Source organism: Vicugna pacos, chromosome 24 (assembly GCF_048564905.1).
Source record: "Vicugna pacos chromosome 24, VicPac4, whole genome shotgun sequence".
Classification (NCBI taxonomy): Eukaryota; Metazoa; Chordata; class Mammalia; order Artiodactyla; family Camelidae; genus Vicugna; species Vicugna pacos.
The window spans coordinates 2,282,016-2,301,565 of NC_133010.1; the positions used below are offsets into that span (position 1 = coordinate 2,282,016).

Sequence of the window (19,550 nt, forward strand, 5' to 3'; positions counted from 1 at the left end):
GCTTGTTTGCCCATTTCATCAAGAACATATTACATAAGGAAAGACTGTGATCTCCAATATGAGGTCACTCTTCTGGACACAGTTCATGTGTGCAACTCATAAAATGAGTGCAAAGTAGTGGAAATGCAATTGAGTATCTTGACTGAGGGTCATCTTCTCAAAAGCACGACAATAAAAACAAAATTTGGAGAGATCTCATGTTTGCACCAACATTTCCACCAGGGAATCTACCATTTTTGTGTGAAAAGTTATTGTATTCATCATCTTTCCAAGTTCTCTGTGATCTGAAAGGCTAAGTGAAGCCTTAGAGACACTAGTATATGCCTGTAATCTAAACCAGTCTAATCTCATTCCTCTGAAATCAAATGCTGCCCCATCTTTCACTTGTTTTACACTTTAAGAAATCATAGCGTTAACACAAGAGGACATGATGATCGATTCATCTTCAGGACGAACAGAAAGATTCTGCACAAGTTTATTGAGGACAACAGTATCAAAGCCAGAAAGGTACTGCACATAATACCTCTGCATTACATGTCCATATTTCCTTACACGTGCTCTAAGCTCTTCTATGTGAAATATTAATTCAGCAATGTGCTTACTTATCAAGTCATCTGCACTCTTCTTTGGCATGTTATCTGCATGATGAATTAGCCAGATAATTTCATCATGCCATAAAATAAAATGCCATAAAATGCCACAAAAACAAATGTGCCTTGGGACCTAGCAAGCCAGGCTGATCAGAGAGGACAGAAGCCAATTGTTTCAGTGCAGACCTTAAAAAGTTGCATCTTTCTCTGTGCATTGAACCAGCATGTGACACAGCTGCCTCTTGGCATTCTTTTACTTCATTAACCCACTTATGATAGCCTTGTATGTTTACAAAAAACCCTTCCGCAGCTTTGTGAATGTGGAAACCTTCATCCCAAAAGACAGAGACGCAAGAACTACTTGGAAGAGCTAGCTTCCAAAGGTTCAGTGCTATCGCATCAGTATTGGGATCCCATGGCACAAAATAAAGCCAAAGAGAATCCATTTTCCCATGGCATCCAAAGAGAGGTACTCACAAGGCATAGTGTCAGGCTGTGCCGGGTTAAGCGTTGCAGTCGGTGCACTGATGAGACCCAGTAATTGGACATTTCTCCACTGGTCAGCTGAAAGATTCCTTCCGTACACCATCTGAAGAGAAGTCACTGCGTCTGAAAGAGATTTGCTACGGAACACAAATTCTTTCAACTTCTTCGAAGGGTTTCATACTCCACAATCATCTGACCAAAGCGTGGATGTGTATTCTCGGTCACTTGCTCCATGGGTCATTTCATGAGCATGGTTGTATAATCCAGTGATTGCCTTCCTTTCTTCAATTCGGGACAGCAGTATCATTGGTGTTGTATAAGTTATAATCAAATCTAAGTAGTTCTTTGTTAAACCAAAGTTAACAGTAATATCAAAGAAGACTTGGCAAATATCAATAGTATTCAGCAATTCACAAACATGGTCCCTAAATTCCATAACATCTATAAATGTGAAGTAGTATGATGCCAGCTTTTTCAGAATCTCTGATTTTTCTTTCTGCAGTTGTGCAAACTGTTGATTGTTGCTGCGAGTTTCTACTGCAGGGAATTTTCTGACTATGAAGTTCACAGCTGATTCCAGGTTTTTGTCAGTAAGGCAGAACGGTTTTGCCTTAAGATCTCCACAAGCCTTCCTGATGTTGTAGGGGCGGGTGAGCGTGCGGACCCTGGCAGGCGCTAAGAACGGTGAGCCTCTCAGCCAGCTTCTGCTGACAGGGCTGCGGCACGGAGCGCGACGTCGTGGTGGCGGCGGAGCCACCCAGTCGCCAGCCCGCGGCCTCCGCAGCCGCCTCTGTCGGGCCTCCTCCCTTCCCGCCCGCGACCTCCACCTCAGAGCAGCGCGCCCCGAGCCCTCGCGGCCCCATCCCGCGCAGGCGACAGTGGCAGCCTTGGCGGGCGCCCGGGACTCCTTTTCCCGCTGCAGCCCGCGTCCGGCAGCCTCGGTCTCCCGTCCGCCGCCCGGCGTCCCGCCCACCGCCCCGCGTCCCGCCCCCGCGTCCCGCCCCCGCGCTCTCCGCCCCGCCCCGCCCCTCTCCGCCGAGCCCCGCCCCTCTAGCCGCCCTCCGGGCTCCCCCACTAGGTAGGTGTCTTATTATTTTATACATAGCAGTTTGTACCTCTTCATTCCTCCCGACTCCTGCGCGTCCCCTTCCCTCTCCCCGCTGGTAACCACTAGTTTGTCCTCCGTATCTGTGAGCTTGTTTCTTTTTCTTATATTCTCTAGTTCAGTTTATTTTTTAGACTCCACATGCACATGGTGTCGTACAGTCTTTCTCTGTCTGACATTTCAGATAGCATAATACCCTCCGAGTCTTATTCTGTATTTTAAGTGATTTGTGTGTTTGGGTTCCTTTCAGAAGGATGTTCATAGGAGTACTTGGGCACAGCCAATGAAAAGAATTGTCATATAGAGCTTGGGGCTGTAGACCTAACCCTCTCAAGAACTTCACTCTAAAACTACAGTTTCAAAGCATGTAAAATACATGAAGCCAACATATGTCTATTTTCATTCCCAATGAGATACACCTGGATAAGTTTGTGTCACGGATGAAGGTCACTGTTCTCCCCTTTTTCCTTTTGGAAGTAGCCTTGATATTTTCCCTTCAAGCTAAGTAAGGGTAGATTTGGCAACTTGTGTATTCCTCACTTAGTTTGCATGCTTGGCCTGAGTTTTTTGCATCACTTTAAATAACTGACTTGATGGAACATGCATTTTTATGTCTTTATGGACATGTAAGATACACATTTACTATCAATGCCCCCCCTGTCATTTGTACAGCAGAGGATTCTTAGCTTCTTTTATCCACATATCACCAATTTTATGCCCATTAATCCTGCCTTCTGAGGAAAAGAAAGGGGGTGTTGCTAACTTTATCTTTTGGTCATTACCTCTCCCATTCCACCAGCAGGAATTCTCTGTGAAGATAGTTTGGTCTCCCGTGATCTGGAAAACCACTCAGAGGTTACTTTCCACTGCTGATAGAATTGTTCCACCAGACCAAGGGCACACACTTAAATCTTCTGCCAATTTATTGAACTTGTAATAAAGCAATTTGCCCAGAAATGAACATTTAACCTGTGAATCATTCCATGTAGTTAGTAAACAAAACTGATAACAGTTTCCAGAAGCCAAGGGATATCTTGCCCCAGCTCTATACTAAGTCATCTCTGTTCTTTCTCTTCTATAATCCTCATGACATCCCCACATTTGTCCCATTTTGCAAAGGAAGAACACAAAGGAGTTTCAGTGGCTTGACCAAAGTCACATGGACAGTGGGCCAAGTCAGCCTTTAAACTTGTCTGTCCTTCAAATCCTGGCTTACTTGACCTTCCACGTTCTTACTTGGATGAGCAGTCTACTGATCAGTTCCACAAATCATCAGAATCGAATGAAGACTGTATATTAATCCAATAATGTCATCCTTTCCTGAGTTAAATGTTCACACCATCATGGGGACAGCTTCTGCTTACTAAGTACTGATTATGGTCCTGGCACTTGACTGGACAGTTCCTCATACTTTCATTTACCTGTAATGATAGCTCTGCAGGTGAGCATTATTCTCTCCATGACTCTAGGTAAAGGCATTGACACCCAGGTTGGAAATCATCCTTGGTCACACAGTGAACCTGGGACAGGGCCAGGATTCAGCCCATCCCTGCTGCTGATGCCACAGTGAAGTTTTCATGGAGCTGATGGTGCTGTTTGATGCGAGCCAACATTCTAATTCACTTTGCCCTTGACCGACCAATGAGATTCTTTCTTTCAGCACATGTTGACTTGACTTTCTAACACACCACACCCAATCAATCTGGGCAGAGCTTTAAAGGCAGTAACCAAAAGAGACATTTTGAAGGAGTAGACTTTTGATTCCTTTTTTTTTTTTTTTTTTGGCACGGCTAAGTAGATTTTTTTTAATTTTTATTTTTTAAGGAACTCTACCTTTTGCTTTGGGACAGAGAATCTCAGAAGAGTCTTGCACATGTGTGGGTCACTAAGTGCAAATTTCAAACCTTAGGGCCTGCCATTTAAAAAAATTAATCTTTCATGTGAAAATACACTAAAATTAAATATGGAGGTTTAACTTGCCTTAAGGGGTGGAAAGTGGTTTGAAAATCTTGTGGTTTTCTTTGACTTGACCTGAATGTATATTTCTACTGCGAAAATTGCCATTTGTGCCTGGAGAGTCTCAGAGAACTGAGGGGAAGCCACTTACTCCAGAACACCTAATACAGTGCCATTCACACATTGAGCGCTCAGCACATATGTTGGTGTAGACTTCTTCCCCTCAATCAAATACATCAAATCCATGCCTTATAATAATGAGGCTTCAGCCTTACTTTGTCAACCAACTCCCTGCGGAGGCCTCAGTGTGGAAACAATATGGCGGGTTGACCTGACTGAATTAGGTTTGGCAGCTGGACCCTCCTGTATATAGCAAAGCTGACTGACCTTCACCCTTCAGGTTTTTCCAGGCCATCAGAGCCCAGATTTACTGCTGAGCTGAAAAGACACTACCCAGCTTCTGAGATGAGGGGCAACTTTGGGGCCAGTTCATTTCTTCACAGCCCTCTTTTGGATTGTCCTCAGATGCCACCGGATATGGACTTTCTTGTGGTCTCTGCAACCTTCCAGGTTTAGCTCAGTTTCCATTTCCTCCAGAGCCTCCTGAATTACTCAATCCCACATGGCTCTCCCATCTGCAGACTCCCGTCAGCCACTAATTATAATGTATTGTTATTTTATGTCCCGTCATTTCATCTCAACTGGTTTCCCCTGCACATGCATGCTGCCCAACACTCCTGTTATGCACCACAGTTCTGAGGAGCCAGCAAATGACAGTCAAAGTCTATTCCTATAGAAATGCTTGAAAATGCATTATTTACTCATGGGCCCAAAAGCCCATGGATCCTACCATTGCCCAAGTAAACTAGCAGTTATAAGACATGCAACTCACACAAGGGGATTTTCAACTTTTCAATATACATGCAACCCGCTTAGGTGAGTTCAGACTTTTTTTTTTCTTGGAGTCATCTTTTCTAAGGAAAACAAACAAACAATAACCTCCTTCAGTTATATTCTAGACCAAGTGACCTAGAATCCCATTCTATAGGAATTTGTATTTTTGGAATTTGTATTTGTAAAATTTTTACCTTCCTTCAATCACTTCCGGTATTTTAAAATGTTATGAATTTAAATTTGGTTTAGATGCGAGGTTAGTTGCATATATATTCTTTAAAAATTGTTTTAAAATGAGATAACATTTACATACAGTATATTTCACTGTTTCGAGAAGAGTTTTGAGTTTTGACAAATACAGGCAGGGATGTAACCACCAACACGGCCCAGATACCGAACAACTTCCATCACCACCTATAGATGAGTTGGAAAATCATAAAAGCATGCAGAAGAGTGATAAATTACATTTAACCAAGCATGGTATTGGAAGCACTTCTCAAAGGAGTTCAGTTTATTTCAATAATATTTATTAATGTTGCTACATCAGGATTCCTGCTGGGGAAGCACTTTACCTAGATGGTGCAGACTGTCTTACCCAAGGCCAACTCTAAATCCCCTTTGGTGTGTCCTCCTATGCTTTAGAGGCTAGAAAGCTAAAAATTTTCAGTGTGGCTTCTGTGTGTGACCTAAATTCTGCTAAGCAAGTGCACCATGGAAGACTTGGAAAGAAGAAGCCCAAAATACGAAGAGGCAGCCACAAGCACAGACGGACTTTTGGGAAAATTTTGGTGGCATGAGTGTCGTCATAGAACAGAAGGGACCATGGGTTTTTGTTGAGTCCCATTTTGCCAAAAAGCCTTTTTTTTCCCTGCCCCTATCATCTAGCATCCGGATTACTAGAAAATCTACAAGATAATTGTAATAAATTCCTTTCTGTATAATAGAGCTGTGAGAGATTATGTCATTTTCTGCTAAAAACTTTGAAAGATACAATAACTGATCTCAGAATGGTTTCAGGCAAGGTAATGGGAGTTGGGATTCTTTACCTGACCAGGTTGGGCTGAGGTAGGGGTAGTCTAGTTGGTAGTACAGATTGGAATGCTGGTAATCTGTAACACTTAATGGTAAAAGAGTTATTAAATTATGACCTTCTCTGAAGAATTAGTGGCAGTGGGATGAGCTGCTCTGCTTCCAACTGAACTGGAAAGCATGAAGCAAGAAATGATAGAGGCAAGTTATCAAATCCTGGTTCAAATCTTGGTCAAAGAACCAGGAAGTTTCTGCAGCTACCCTCCAAAATATCTTACATTCCTTCTAGGCATTGGGTATTACAATTGGGTGTTCGAGATTTACAGATACTAACTACTGTAAAGAAACAACAGATTTCTTCTATATACCACAGGGAACTATATTCAGTATCTTGTAGTAACCCATAATGAAAAAGAATAGGAAAACAGATCTATGCAACTACTATGCTGTGCACCAGAAATTGATGCAACATTGTAAACTGACTAGAATTCAATAATAATAATTTTTAAAAAGTCAGAGCCAGAGACTAGTGGTAAAGTTGCTGAAAAAGCAAGGCAGAATTCGGATCTTTGCCAGGTTTTGAGTAAAAACATGGATATTGATAGGGGAAAAGTTTAACATAGAAATGTCTAATGTGAGTATTTGAAATGATCTAGTTGACTTTGAATACTCTGAACCCCCAGTTGTACAGAATGTCACCAGACGGTTCTAGCAGCCACTTATTCCCCTGGGCTGGTGAGGCTCTTCCTGCTTTATTTGAAAACCATGTAATCAGTTATTTTCCAAGAGAATGCCTATTTTTATCTGTATTCCATCCTACCATTTATGTAACTACAGATATATCTCAGTTTGACTGAAAGGACCTGACCTGAGATTCAAGTCCAGGAGGATAAACTATTTCTAATTTAGACTGGCAAATGCCTGGAATTTGTTTACTGAAGACTAGATACGAGTGGCTGATATGAAATGAAGTTGAGATGCTAAAAATTCCTGAGTTTTACAGAAGAAAAATTAGACAAGCCTATAGAGTTTAAAAAGATGGCATGGGCTTATCAAGTACTAATGGATCACCTATGTTTAAATACATTAAAGATAATAATGAAAAAAATCCATTGAAAATGACTTTGAGAAATGTCATGTTAGGGATGCATTAGCATGTTTGTAAGGAGTTGTAGTGAAGAAACTCTTCAATAAGGCAAGACTAGAGGTGGAAAGTGTTACCCTTGAACTAGGCTCTCTGATAGCAGTGGGACTGATGGGATTCTGGAGTCAAGAAAGATGTCAAGAAACAAGGCTAGGAGTAGTCACTCAATAATCAGTGAGGCTGGAGTGATCATCAAAATGCTTTGGCAAGCAAGTAGCTTTGGCAGTGGCTACTGAGCAAGGTGTCCCTGGGACTGAATCAGTTGGACAATACATGAAAATTCTACTTGAACATTATAATGAAAATGCTGCTTCTGAAAAGTAGTGGACAGACTTAGGGCAGCCACATTTGCAAACCATGCAAGTGGCTCTTCAGCCTATTCTTGGATATTCAGAAGCCCTAGAAAGAAGGGCAGGCTGGGTGTTTGAAAAAAATGAGACTTCAAATTATATCACATGTACAATATACAAATCTCTTACTAGCTGTTCATAAAGCAAACAGTGGAATTCCAATCTCGTGATTTTCCTTTTCTGTCTGCCTGTTTTGGAGGCTTTGGGTTTGTGTAGCCAGTGCATACCATGTGTAAGCCAATTTATCTAATAGATTCTACCTTTGTGTGTGTGTGTGTGTGTGTGTAGCTTTTATTCTCTGCCAGTCTGTCTCTGTATATGTGTGTGTGTGTGTATGTATATATAGATATATAGCTATATATATCGCTCTATGGGCTTGAGTTTATACACACACACACACACACACGTATATATATACATATACATATATCTTACTAATTCTGCTTCTCTGGTTGAACTCCAAATGATACAATGGCTCAAAAAGTCATCCTGTATGTTACCTGAGCTGCTATCATGAACTTGTATGCCACAAAGTTGAATGTACCCCACAGGACATCACCACCAATAGGAAATGAAACATACAGTATTAGTGTCCAAGTATGTCTAAAAGACCCCCCTAAACTGTATGCTCAGATGACTAATACTCCCAATGTGTCCACTTCCATAGCTGTACCGTCATGTCTTCTAGCCAAACTCTGATCTCATAAGTTGTTCTCATATTATCAATTAACTGTGGAGAAAAAAAATCAGTTTTATTTACAGATGATCCAGTCTAAAGAGTTGGCCTCAGCCAAAAGTGGTCATTTCACTCTTATAGTCCACTGAGGGATACCCATGTACAAGAGCAGAGATGGGAATCCTCATATTGGGACTAACATAAGTGCTAAATATGATCACTACCCTTCTTTAAAGAAGAGACCCTTGTGCTATGGCTATATTATCACTTCCATGGGTTGTAGGGGTATATAATGGTTTGCAGAGATGGTTAGATACTTGAAATTCATGATGATGTTGGAGTATTATTGACAAGAAAGTTTTGGTAAGAAGTTCATGGGTGAATGGCTTAAAATTGTCCAGAATGTAAGGATATCTGTACCTCAAGGGGATGCTCACCATGATTATCACGGTTCTCGGTAATCATGCGAACATGATAATTGCCTCTGTTGGTATTATTCAACCACTATTCTCTGCACTCCACATTTACTCAATGGACTTATGAATGAAAGCGGCTCTGGTGACAGTGAGGAGAGTTAGCATAGCCTCAAAGATGGCTTTCTCTGAGTGCTTCGTCTGCGAGTAGCAAAAATTAGTTCCACCACAATACAGTCTTATATCCCAAAGCCCTTAACTGGCAACTCATGTCAGGCCATTACATGAGACCTCTTCTTGCATAGAAGAGAAGGTGGTTTATTTTCACTAGAATAGACAGTAATCTTTGCAACCTGCAAGAATATGGATTTGTCTTCCCTGCATGCTTTATGTAATAATTCTCTATGTGGATTACCATTTCCTTATTCAATATCATGAAATTCACTATAACATTGTTTCTAACCAGCAAACCATTTTACAACCTATCAGGGATATTGAGATCTGCTCTTACGGGATCCAGAGAAGACAGAGCTGGAAATACATAAATTCAAGAATTGGAAGAGATAATGTGGTGTTGTGGAAAGAACTTGACACTCAGAGCCCAAGAAAGTGAGTTGGTGTCTGATTTCTATAATTTTTTTAGTCTTTGACTCCTGGCAAATTATATATCCTCTATGGGCTTGAGTTTACTTCTCTGTGAAATATGTAAATAGTAAGTAATTCATGAGATTGTTGAGAGTTAAGCAAAATACAAGTGTTAATAGATTTAGCACATGAAAGATAGTTTTTTAATAATTTAAAACAGAGCAAGTTGTAAGAATTCAAACTGTTCTCAACATTCGAGGAATAGCAGAGATAAATTTTTTCTGTCTATATAGGTCTCATTATTGCTTTTATTGTCAACGTATTTTAATCAAGCCCTTAATATGTTCAAGGCATTGTGATTTTATCCAGAAACAGCAAAATAAACACTCTCTGCAAATTTGTTCCTGTATATATATTTCTTTTACTTTATTCATCCTCTTCTACATAATGTGTATTTGTAGAACTTAAATATTTCACCATGTTATGAATACAAATGAAATTACGCCAATAGTAGTAATTTAAATTTCATTGATTTGGGTTCCGGTGGCATATTGCAAGGAGTTGGTGCCCCTTCAGGTGTTAAACTCTTCAAATTCAAAAAATATTAGATAAATTGGAAATTCAGGATTTGCAGATACTAACTACTATACATGGAATAGGTAAACAACAGGGTCCTACTGTATAGCACAGGGAACTATATTCAATACCTTGTAATGGCTGATAATGAAAAAGAATATGAAAATGAATATATTTATGTATAACTGAAGCAGTATGCTGTACACCTGAAATTTACATTTTTTACAACATTGCAAAGCGACTATACTTCAGTTTTTAAAAGTATGCACAGTTCAGATTTTTTTGGTAAGTTTCAAATATATATTTGAAATTTGAGAGTGAAAAGTTAATTTATTTTGTTCTCTTGCATTGTTTTGTGTCCTCTCATAGCTGAGAGAGTTAGTTGGAAACCTGGCAAAATAAATGGGGAAAAGTGGAGTAGGAAAAAAATGGGGAGAAAACACAAAATTACATATACTCATGCAATCTCTATTATGTCCACTATATGGAAAGAGATGGCAAAAACCACATATATTTATAATAGAAATATATATATTCATATTCATATAGAGCAAGTATTTGTATTGAAGTATTTAGAAATAGACTTTTCAAGAAGACTAAATTTAGGGAAATACATTCAATATCTTCAATATTCTTTCGTATGGTGAAAAGGAATATGAAAATGAATATATGTATATTCATATATGACTGAAAAATTGTGCTGTACACCAGAAATTGACACAGCATTGTAAAATAACTATACCTCAATTAAAAAAAACACTGAATTAAAAAAAATTTTTTTAAAGGAAGACTAACTTTAAATTTTTCTAATAGTTTCTGTGGATAAAGAAAGCAAATCGCTTTGAAATGCATCTTTTTGTTCTGGAAATAGTTCCTGGAATAACTGTATGGTCATTCAATACAGAACAAATATTTTATTCATTTTTCATAATCAAGATTCTAAATGGTGGATTGATGCCAAGAATGAATCCTTCAACTGGAATGTTAAGTGTTCTTTTTATAAAGGACTTCTCCATGATGAAATCTGAACCTCTACACATGGGGAGGGTTTTTGATTCTCTGTTTGTGTTGGAGGGCAAGGGTTTTTATCTCTCCTACGGAAGGAATTTGACAGCAAAGAAGAGCATCAGATAGAAAGTTTAGGGCCTTAATGCTCTGTTATTAACTGTGGTGAAACCCTGCAGTGAACCCAGGAAGAGAGAGAACACTGTTGTGAGAAGATGAACTACGTGCAGGAGACTCGGAGAAAAGAGCAGTTTAGGGCAGAGTCAACTGATGATGGTGGTTAAGAAGTTGGTTGAACATAGGGAGCAAGCAAATGTCCTTTTGATGATCCTCAGAAACAACAGGGAAACATTCTGATGGAGGGCTTGGGTCCCCCAAACTTACCCGTTTGCCCATTCTCAATGTCAGCACTGAACATTCTGCATCCCAGAAAGCCTTTCAGTCTTTGGAAGAGGGGGATGGTTGGTCCCCCCATCTCCTGTAGATATTCTGATATACTTGCTCTAGGCTGGAGCCCCCAGATGACTCTCACATGCAGCCAAGCTGAGGGTCACTTCTGTACTGACAGGTAAAGCTCGGTGAGTGGTCTTGGGCCTGGATTGTGGAGTCCCTTCAATTTTAGGCAAAGGAGAATGTATGTTGTTCTGTGGGGACTCAGTGCTATTTTAGAACATTATGTTATCATGCGTTCAATTAGAGGGAAGCTGGAAGAAAGAGGGACTAGCAAAGAGGTGGATAAATGGGCTTAGATTAAGGTGGCAGTAGGAATATGAACATTTTCAAAAGGGAGAGTTAGGTGAAAGAACTTAGACAAAGTGAAGGAAAACATAACATAAATTACCTTTCCCTTTTTATTCTCAAAAATACAAAACAAAACAAAACAGGACTCGGGCAGGTATCATCAGCTAATGTCCTGTAACTTCAGGCTATGTAACAAGTGGTCCCATTTAAAGACGTAGTTTAAGGCTTCAAGGATCTTTCATGATATGACCTTGTATTATGATGCCATAAAAGGGTACAAACCAGCACTAGCCTCTCATGACCTTCCTTTGCCAGCAATCCCTTGGAAAGTAAATATTTTCTTTGCGTGTGTACATTGGTGGTGATTGACAGGAGAACATCGCCTGGCTGGTTAGAGCAGAAGGGAGCAACAGCACACATTTTTTCTTTTTAAAATAATTTTTGGGAGGGGACAGGAAGGGTAATCCAGACATGAAGCCCCCAGGGTCAGGGCCCTTCTTCTCAGTGCCCACCTTCCCCCCAGTCTCACCTTCCCTGGGCTCTTCCAGGCCACGCTCTGGCGCCTCAGCCTTGGCGTCAGCCTTGGCTCCCCTCGAGCGAGTCTGGTGCAGCACGGAGCGCATGTGGATCTCCAGGGTGGAGCTCTGGTTGCAGGAGAGCCGGCAGACCGTGCACTTAAAGGGCCTGTCTGTGGCCGCGGCGGTGGTGGGCGCAGTGCCGGCTTCTCCCCCGGCTTCTCCCCCGGCAGGGCTGGAGGGGGGTCAATGACAGCCTTCCTCATCTTGTGCAGGTGGGAGACCTGGTTATAATGGACCAGGAGGATGTTCTTTGTGAAGGACTCCTTATACACAGTGCACTTACAGGGCCGGGCAGGGTCGAGAAACTTGTCCCGGGCAAAGCTGGTGCTCCTCCCATAGGTCAGAGGGTGGCGAGAGTGCTCCTCCCATAGGTCAGAGGGTGGCAAAAGCTGGTGCTCCTCCCATAGGTCAGAGGGTGGCAAGAGGAAGAGGAGGGGCTCCCCGCCAGCCTCCTCTTCCTCCTCAGCCATGGTGGGTGGAGGAGCCACTTCGTCAGCTTGGGCCTCAGGCAGAGGGCCTGGAGATGGGGCGGGAGAACGGGCTGGAGAAGGGGGCTGGCCTCGGCTTCCCGTGGGCTTGTTGGGGGCCTCGGCTGAGGGCGGGGGAGGCGCACGAAGAGGATCAGGACTGGCTTCGGGGTCAGGCGAGGGCCTTTTGCTGCTTGGTTTCTGCTGGGCGTGGGCTCTGGCCCAGGAGCGGGAGGCTCAGGGCCATCACCCTGAGGGCTGAGAGTGGGCCCAGGCAGCCCTCTGGCGGTCAAGGTCATTTCTACAGTTGTGGCCACCAGCAGCAGCTTCTCCACGCGCCCGGGCAGCACGCTGTGCAGGCGGCGGAGGTGGAAGCGGAGGGCGGGCCGGCGCACCGGGCAGCGGTGCCCGGGCCGCACTGCCTGCCGGGAGAGGGCGTGAGCCCCCACCTGGTGGGGCTCCGGGCTCAGGAGACTGCAGTAGGGACAGCAGAACATCGTGGTCTGGTTGCTGCTGTCTCCAGGAGGGCTGGTCTTGTTCTCTGCTCCTTCAGAAGCCAGCTGTTGGGTCTTATTCTGGGCATCTTTCTCAGGGGTGGGTGGCTCAGCTGAGGGGATACTGGGAGCCTTCCCAGGAACCTGGAGCCGCCCATGGCTGAATCTCAGGATGCCCTGAAGAGCCGAGAACCCCTCACCGGCCCTTGGGCCGCTCAGTAGCAGCTGCAGACGCCGCTGGGCCTGGGCGTCACGGTGGGCCCGGTCGGCACAGGGGCTGCAGCACCGCCAGGCGGGGAGGCGTCTCCCAGGCACACAGCAGGCCGCGGAACAGCCCCAGCTCTGTCCCCCACTGCTGCCCCTCCATCTCCAGCAGAAACTTACAGATCTGGCTGTCTTCTTCATGGGCCGCACCCCAGGCATGCAGCTGCATCTTCTTGCTGTTGGACTCAAAGTCACAGATGTTGCAGCACAGGTGCGGGGGGGGGGGGGTGTACAGACCCAAAGGGAGCCCCATCTCTCAGGGGCACTGGGGAGGGGGTGCCAATGGCCCCACGCCCTCCCTCAGGTGGGCCGCCAGCTGGTACTTCTGAGCGTGTTTGTCGGCCTTCAGGTGGAGCTGTAAGTTGGCCTTTAGCTGGGTGCCATAGCAGCAGAGCTTGCAGCGGTGGGTGTCACCGGCCACCTTCTTCCGCTCGGCCCCCGGGAGGCTCCCACCCACACTGCAGGGGCAGAGCAGCAGCTCCAGGCCATCTGTGCTGAAGGCCTGGCACACGAGGCAGCAGAACACCTTCAGGGACGGGCTGTCATCTGGGGGCAGCGAGGTGGGCAGCCCATCAGAGAAGCAGCCTAGGAGCTGACTTGGAGGCATGTGGGCGTCCGGGGGCGGGGAGCTGCCAGGGCAGGCGTGGGGACCTTGCAGGCAGGCGCTCCAAGGTGGTGGAAGCCGTTGAGAAGCAGTTGCGCTTCCAGGGGCTTATCTGGCCTCAGTCCGGGGCCAGGCAAGGAAGCCTGAGGCTGCCCTAGGGCCTGCAGTCTGAAATACTGGAAGAGTTCCGGGGTAGGGGGGTGGGCGCAGCCCCGGCCTGGGGCGGGGGCCTGGCCCCGCCAGCCCGGGCAGCAGTCCCAGCGGCAGCCCCTGGTGCGGCATGAGGACGTTCCGCATGTGCTTCTCTGAGGTCATGTGGGTGCGCAGGTTGCGGGAGTCGGTGTCATAGCTGCACACCTGGCACTGCCAGGAGTATTTGGTTTTGGGCTCCTGGTCCTGAGGAGGGTGGGAGCACTGCCTCTGGGGGGCTCTCCTGCCCCCCCAGGCCCCCCTGGAAGCCCTGCAGGTGGGCCAGGCGCTAGTCGGACTGCGTGTGGATGTGAGGCTGCCCTTGGTGGAGGTGGAGTAGCTGCAGACGCCTCAGCGGCGGGGCATGTAGCCGTGGTGGCAGCTCCCTCCCTGGGCGCGGCGGAGGTGGGGGGGCAGCGCTGCAGCAGCTGGGGTCTGCTGCCCTCAGGCTGCTTCTCCCGCATGGGCACTTCCAGGGTCTGCTGGACTTGTGGTGCCAGTTGCACTTGGGACACTTGAGCATCTTGCAGGAGTTGCACGAGCGTAGCAAGGACGTGGCTGGACAGACTGAGGCCCTGGAAGGTTGTTAGGGCAGGGGTATCGTGGTCGGCTAGGCGAGAGGGCTGGGGTGGGTCACCAGGGTCTTCGGGGGAGCCCACAGGGGCAGGGAGAGTGCCCCCTTCCTTGGAAGTGAGTGAGCTTTGGTTGAGTGGGGGCAGAGCCCCCATCCTCTTCTTGCCCCTGGGGGAACAAGTCTGGCCCTGCCTCGCCTGCTGCCGTAGGCAATTCTTTGCCTTGGGTTGGGCTGGGGTCCCAGGTGGCTGGGGTGGTTGGAGCGGAGGATGGGCTGAGGGCCAGGACTTCTTCCACAGGGCCTCAGGGGGACCATCCTTGGTCTGGGCTGCATTCACCTCCATGTTCCCAGGGCTGCTGTCGTTAAGAGGTATTTCTAAAGGGGGACGAGCAGGCGATCTTGGTTCCAGAAAGCTTAGGAGGGCCACGTAGCCCTCACCCCATCCCGGAATACGGCTGGGTTGCCCAGCAGGCCCTGGTGTTGAGCGGGGGTTAGTGTCACCCCATGAGACTGTGTGTGGCCCACAAAGGCCTGGGGCCGCCTGAAACCCAGGTGGCACAGGAGGAGAGCCAGAAGAGCACCCTGGGGTCTCCTCCCCTGCTCCCCATGGGGCCATCTTTGGGATCTCCAGGTGGGTATGGGACCAGCTGGTAGCTCCAGAAGGCTCCATCCCTTCCCTTACAGGTGGCTGGAGATGGTGATGAGGTATCGTGGGACAGAATTTGGTCAGAAGAGCTAAAGCCTTGGATTGGGTCAAAGCCATGCTGGATGTGAAGGGTAGTGAGGTGTGCAGGGGGTGGGTGGGAAGGAGGGGTGCTAGGCTCTTCCTTGATGCCTGCCTCACCCCAGGGGAAGCCCTTTGGTAACAGGAGTTCACTGCCATCTGGCAGGGACGGCTTGGCCTCCAGGCAGGCCTCACCTCCAGCTGTGAAGAATAAGTGGTCGCTGAGGTCCACAGGAGGGAGCCCTCCTCCTTCCTCCTGCTCCTTGTCCTCTTCCACCCTCAGGTCCTTTGATGGGAAGCCCCCACAGCCAGGCTCTTCTTGGCACCCCCTTTCTCCTTTGGTGGGATGAGGCCACAACCTGCCTCCAGGGGCTGGCCCCCGGCTCTGAGGCCCTCATGCTCTCAGAGGTGGAGAGGGCAGCAGGATCTGTGGTGACAGGGTCTGAGGGGGTGCTGGGGGAGGAGGTGTCCAGAGGCGGGGACGGGGCATTGTGCCCACGGGACGGGGTGGTGCCGGAGGTCGAGGGTGCCTTAAGGGTGTCCGTGGCAGATGGAGGAGAGCTGGGGGTTCATTTCAGGGTGACAGCCAGGACCACCTCAGCTGGAAGCAGGGATGGGAGTCAAACCACAGCCACCAAGCAGCACGATGTGGGGAGGGGAAGGGGTGGGTCTTGGAAGGGACTTCTCCGATGTGTTGATTCCTTTTTCCCGTCCTCCTCCCTCCCTCCAGCCCTCACTCTGGGGTGTCGGGGTCGGAGATGGAAAAAAAAAAATAAATTCACAGCAGTGAGGGAAGTGAAGGAAAATAACCAATGCTACTTGGCCCTGGCTGAAGTGTTTTCCCGGCTTCGTGAGGGGGTTTCCATTGATTCACCCTGGGCACTCGCTTGCTCCCTGCTGCCACCTCCTCCTCGTCCTCCTCCTCCTCCTCATTCACTGGCTGGAGCCAAGGCTTCCCACACCAGCAACAGCACATTTGAGATGTATTTCTGGGCCAGAAAAATCTACTCACACTTTCAGAAACACACAGCAGACACTGTATTCTGCCCTCATACACAATTACACACTCACATTCACACACACATACACAGGCACACACTCTCACACAGTCACACACACAGGCACACATTCATACACACACCTCTATATCTTTATCAAAGTCAAGCTGGCTGTGAGCACAGAAGATTTGAAAAGGAAACAGAAAGAAAAAGTCAACTTTGCTTTGTTGAATTTATATGAAGCCCTATTGACAAGGGTATTGATGTATCCCAGGTAAATAATTTCATCTCCCATGAAATCCTGTTGCCCCTACAGTAGTTACCAACGAAACTTTAATCTAGTGGTCCCCAGGAGGTGGCAGGTGGCAAGATATCAGCTCCTGCGATCAAAAGGGGACTTCTAACCCTTTAACAGCTAACCTCATGTGAGGCAACTGACTCTCCAGTTTCCTCTGCTAAAGAGAAAATTATCAGTTTAAGCCTTGGGCAGAGACTGTCCTGCCTTTAAGGAAAGGACAAAATGTTGGGAACAGGGAAGAGAAAAAGATACTGAGTTAAATGGGCCCTGCAAGTAAATTGATGATTCTGGTGTGAGCGTGAAAATAGGAATAAGAATTTATATGTAGGTATAAATGTGAATGTAGTTTTATATTTATTTATTTATTTATATAAATATTTATATATATATATATTTATTTATATATCTCCATACATATGAATATAGCTATAAATACAAATACAGATTAATCTAAAGAAAATAGAGAAGGAAGACCCCTGGTGGAGGGCTGGGGCAGGTTATCTGTGTTCTGAGGATAGGGCATGTGTTTTGCCTGGGGACTCCTAAGAGTTAATAGTCTCAGGTGGGTTAAAAACTGTGAGACTGAAAGGGACTTTAGAGCTGTTGTTTGACTCAGAGAGGTGAGAGATGTCCATATACCGACATTAGTGGTCTAAATGCTAATCTAATAACATAGCATAATAATCTGTCGCCTCAAGGAATAGGACGCCACCCACAAAGCTCTCCGAGAGAAGGTTCACAGATTGAAGGACGTAATTTTAGCCCATTGGAGACCCCACTTCTTATCATCAACGGTGGATCTGGCATTCTGTTCATGTTTTTCCCTAAGGAATGCAGTGAGTGACTTGAGGAGGGAGTACTTCTAGAATGTCTAGAATGTCTTTCTTCCTTCCTGCTGTTACTGGTGTAAATTGCCCTCTGAGTTCTTCTGATCAGAGAGAGTTGCGTGTGGACACCTGGAATGCATTTTGATGACTGCCCTGTTCTTGGAATTTGCCTTGGAGCCTGCATCTTGGAGGGAGGTATATAAATGTGGTACTGTTGTTAAAATGGTATAAATTACAGGGTTCTGGGAAGGTCAAAGCTCAGAGGGAGGGTGGGTGGTACCATCATCCCACAGTGGCCAGAAGGCTCCAGTTTACCCTCTCACAGTTTTCCTTTCCTGGTCCCCCAGCTCCCCTCCAATGTTCTAGTGATTACAAACTCTTGCAGCATATCCTCTTCACTTTCCCTTCCCTCTGGGGCCAGTTTTGTAAATATAGCTGACAGATGCCTGGCATTTTTCCTTTAGCAGTCTGTCTCATCTGACAGATGTCAAAGGTCTCACCGTTGTGATATTCTTGTTACATTGCCTTTCTCCCCCAAACCTGTAATTTTGAAATCAATGGTCTGAGTTTGAGGTTTATTTGGAAACTCAAAGAAGGTTTAAAATAACTAATTGCTTAGAATATGAGTGAATACTAATAGTAATATGCTATTTCTTCCCCCTCTGCATCCTATCAGGGAACTTGCATGCTCTCCATTTTAGCCAAAGGATTGACTCTCTAAGGGTGGAATTTTAGGCAGCATTTAGTTCTGGTAAAGGTGATATTTTCAGGCAAGTGGATATCCAAGGCTGCTGTAAATCAGACCAATTTTCTATAGTGTGTACTGTGTTTATTTACTTTCCCCAGGTGCTTGACATATGAATGCATATGCCTACCTGCCTTCAGAGCCACTTCATGGCAGGGTACAAAGGTGGGACATGTGACTTTGGAGCCTCCTCCTCTGCAACATGAATATAGTACTTTCTCTGTCTGCAGCAAGGGCTGGCCTTGTCTCTTTCCTGTTCTCCAAAAAGTGGCTCCAAAAATGAAAGGAGACAACCGGTACTGGAGAGGAGTTCCTCAGGAGGACAGAACAGGCAGGAGAAAGGAGTGGTCCCAGCCTGCGAGCTCCCTCTGCTGACCTGTCCATGGCCGCGCAGTAGAGGAGGGGCAGCCTGAGACAAAGGACTTCTGCACTGTGCTCCCCACCATGCTGCTTCTTGGGGGGATAAAAGGAGAAGCGGGGGGGGTGGCATCCCTCAGAGGGGATGTGGTTTAGGACTGACTAAATAAGAAAGGACAGTCTGTCCAATTTGTGTCTTTTAGAAAGTTGTTCTCAAGGGTTGTCATTCCAGTCAATAATGTCATCAAAATAAGCCCTGCACACTGGTGACATAAAGAAATATCCAAATGGAGTAGTTCCTGAGGGTGCACTCATAGCAATGGTAATGATAATTCATACTTATTAAGCACTTTATATACATGTGTACGTTTCTGTGTGCATATAAGTACACACACATACAGACATACATGCATAATTGTATGTATATAAATTTTACTCTCCAGAAAAGCCTAGAATTGAGGGTTGTGTTACCCTCCTTTTACAGGTAAATACCCTGGGATTAGTGATTTGTTCAGGGCCAGTTCGAGAATGTCAGAACTAGCATTTGAACCCAGGTCTGTTAATTTCCAAATTCAAACCTTTTCTTTTTGATGTTCTCTTTCAAACAGATTTTGTGAGCACAGGCTGATCCCAAGACAACTCGTCGACTGCAGCTGAAGTGAAGCTAGTCCTCCGCACAGAGAAAAAGGGACGACTTCTGTGCAGACGGTGCACCAACAGCTTTTACATATCGTATTTAATCATCACAGCAACCCAGTCAGGGATTTGTTATTGACTCCTGTTTGTGAAGCGGTACAGTACTGATTCAAGGTACACTGTGAATTAAGGATGGATATGGTAATCTGTAAGTCACTAGTAAAAAGTAACACACGATGAAAAGG

The 19,550-nt window shown here is 45.8% G+C and overlaps 1 pseudogene; it reads right to left on the reverse strand.

Annotated features, from left to right (window-relative positions):
- Nucleotides 1–1,251: 1,251 nt before the first annotated feature.
- Nucleotides 1,252–18,696, reverse strand: LOC140688906 (zinc finger homeobox protein 2-like; annotated as a pseudogene).
- Between the last annotated feature and the right edge of the window lie 854 nt (nt 18,697–19,550).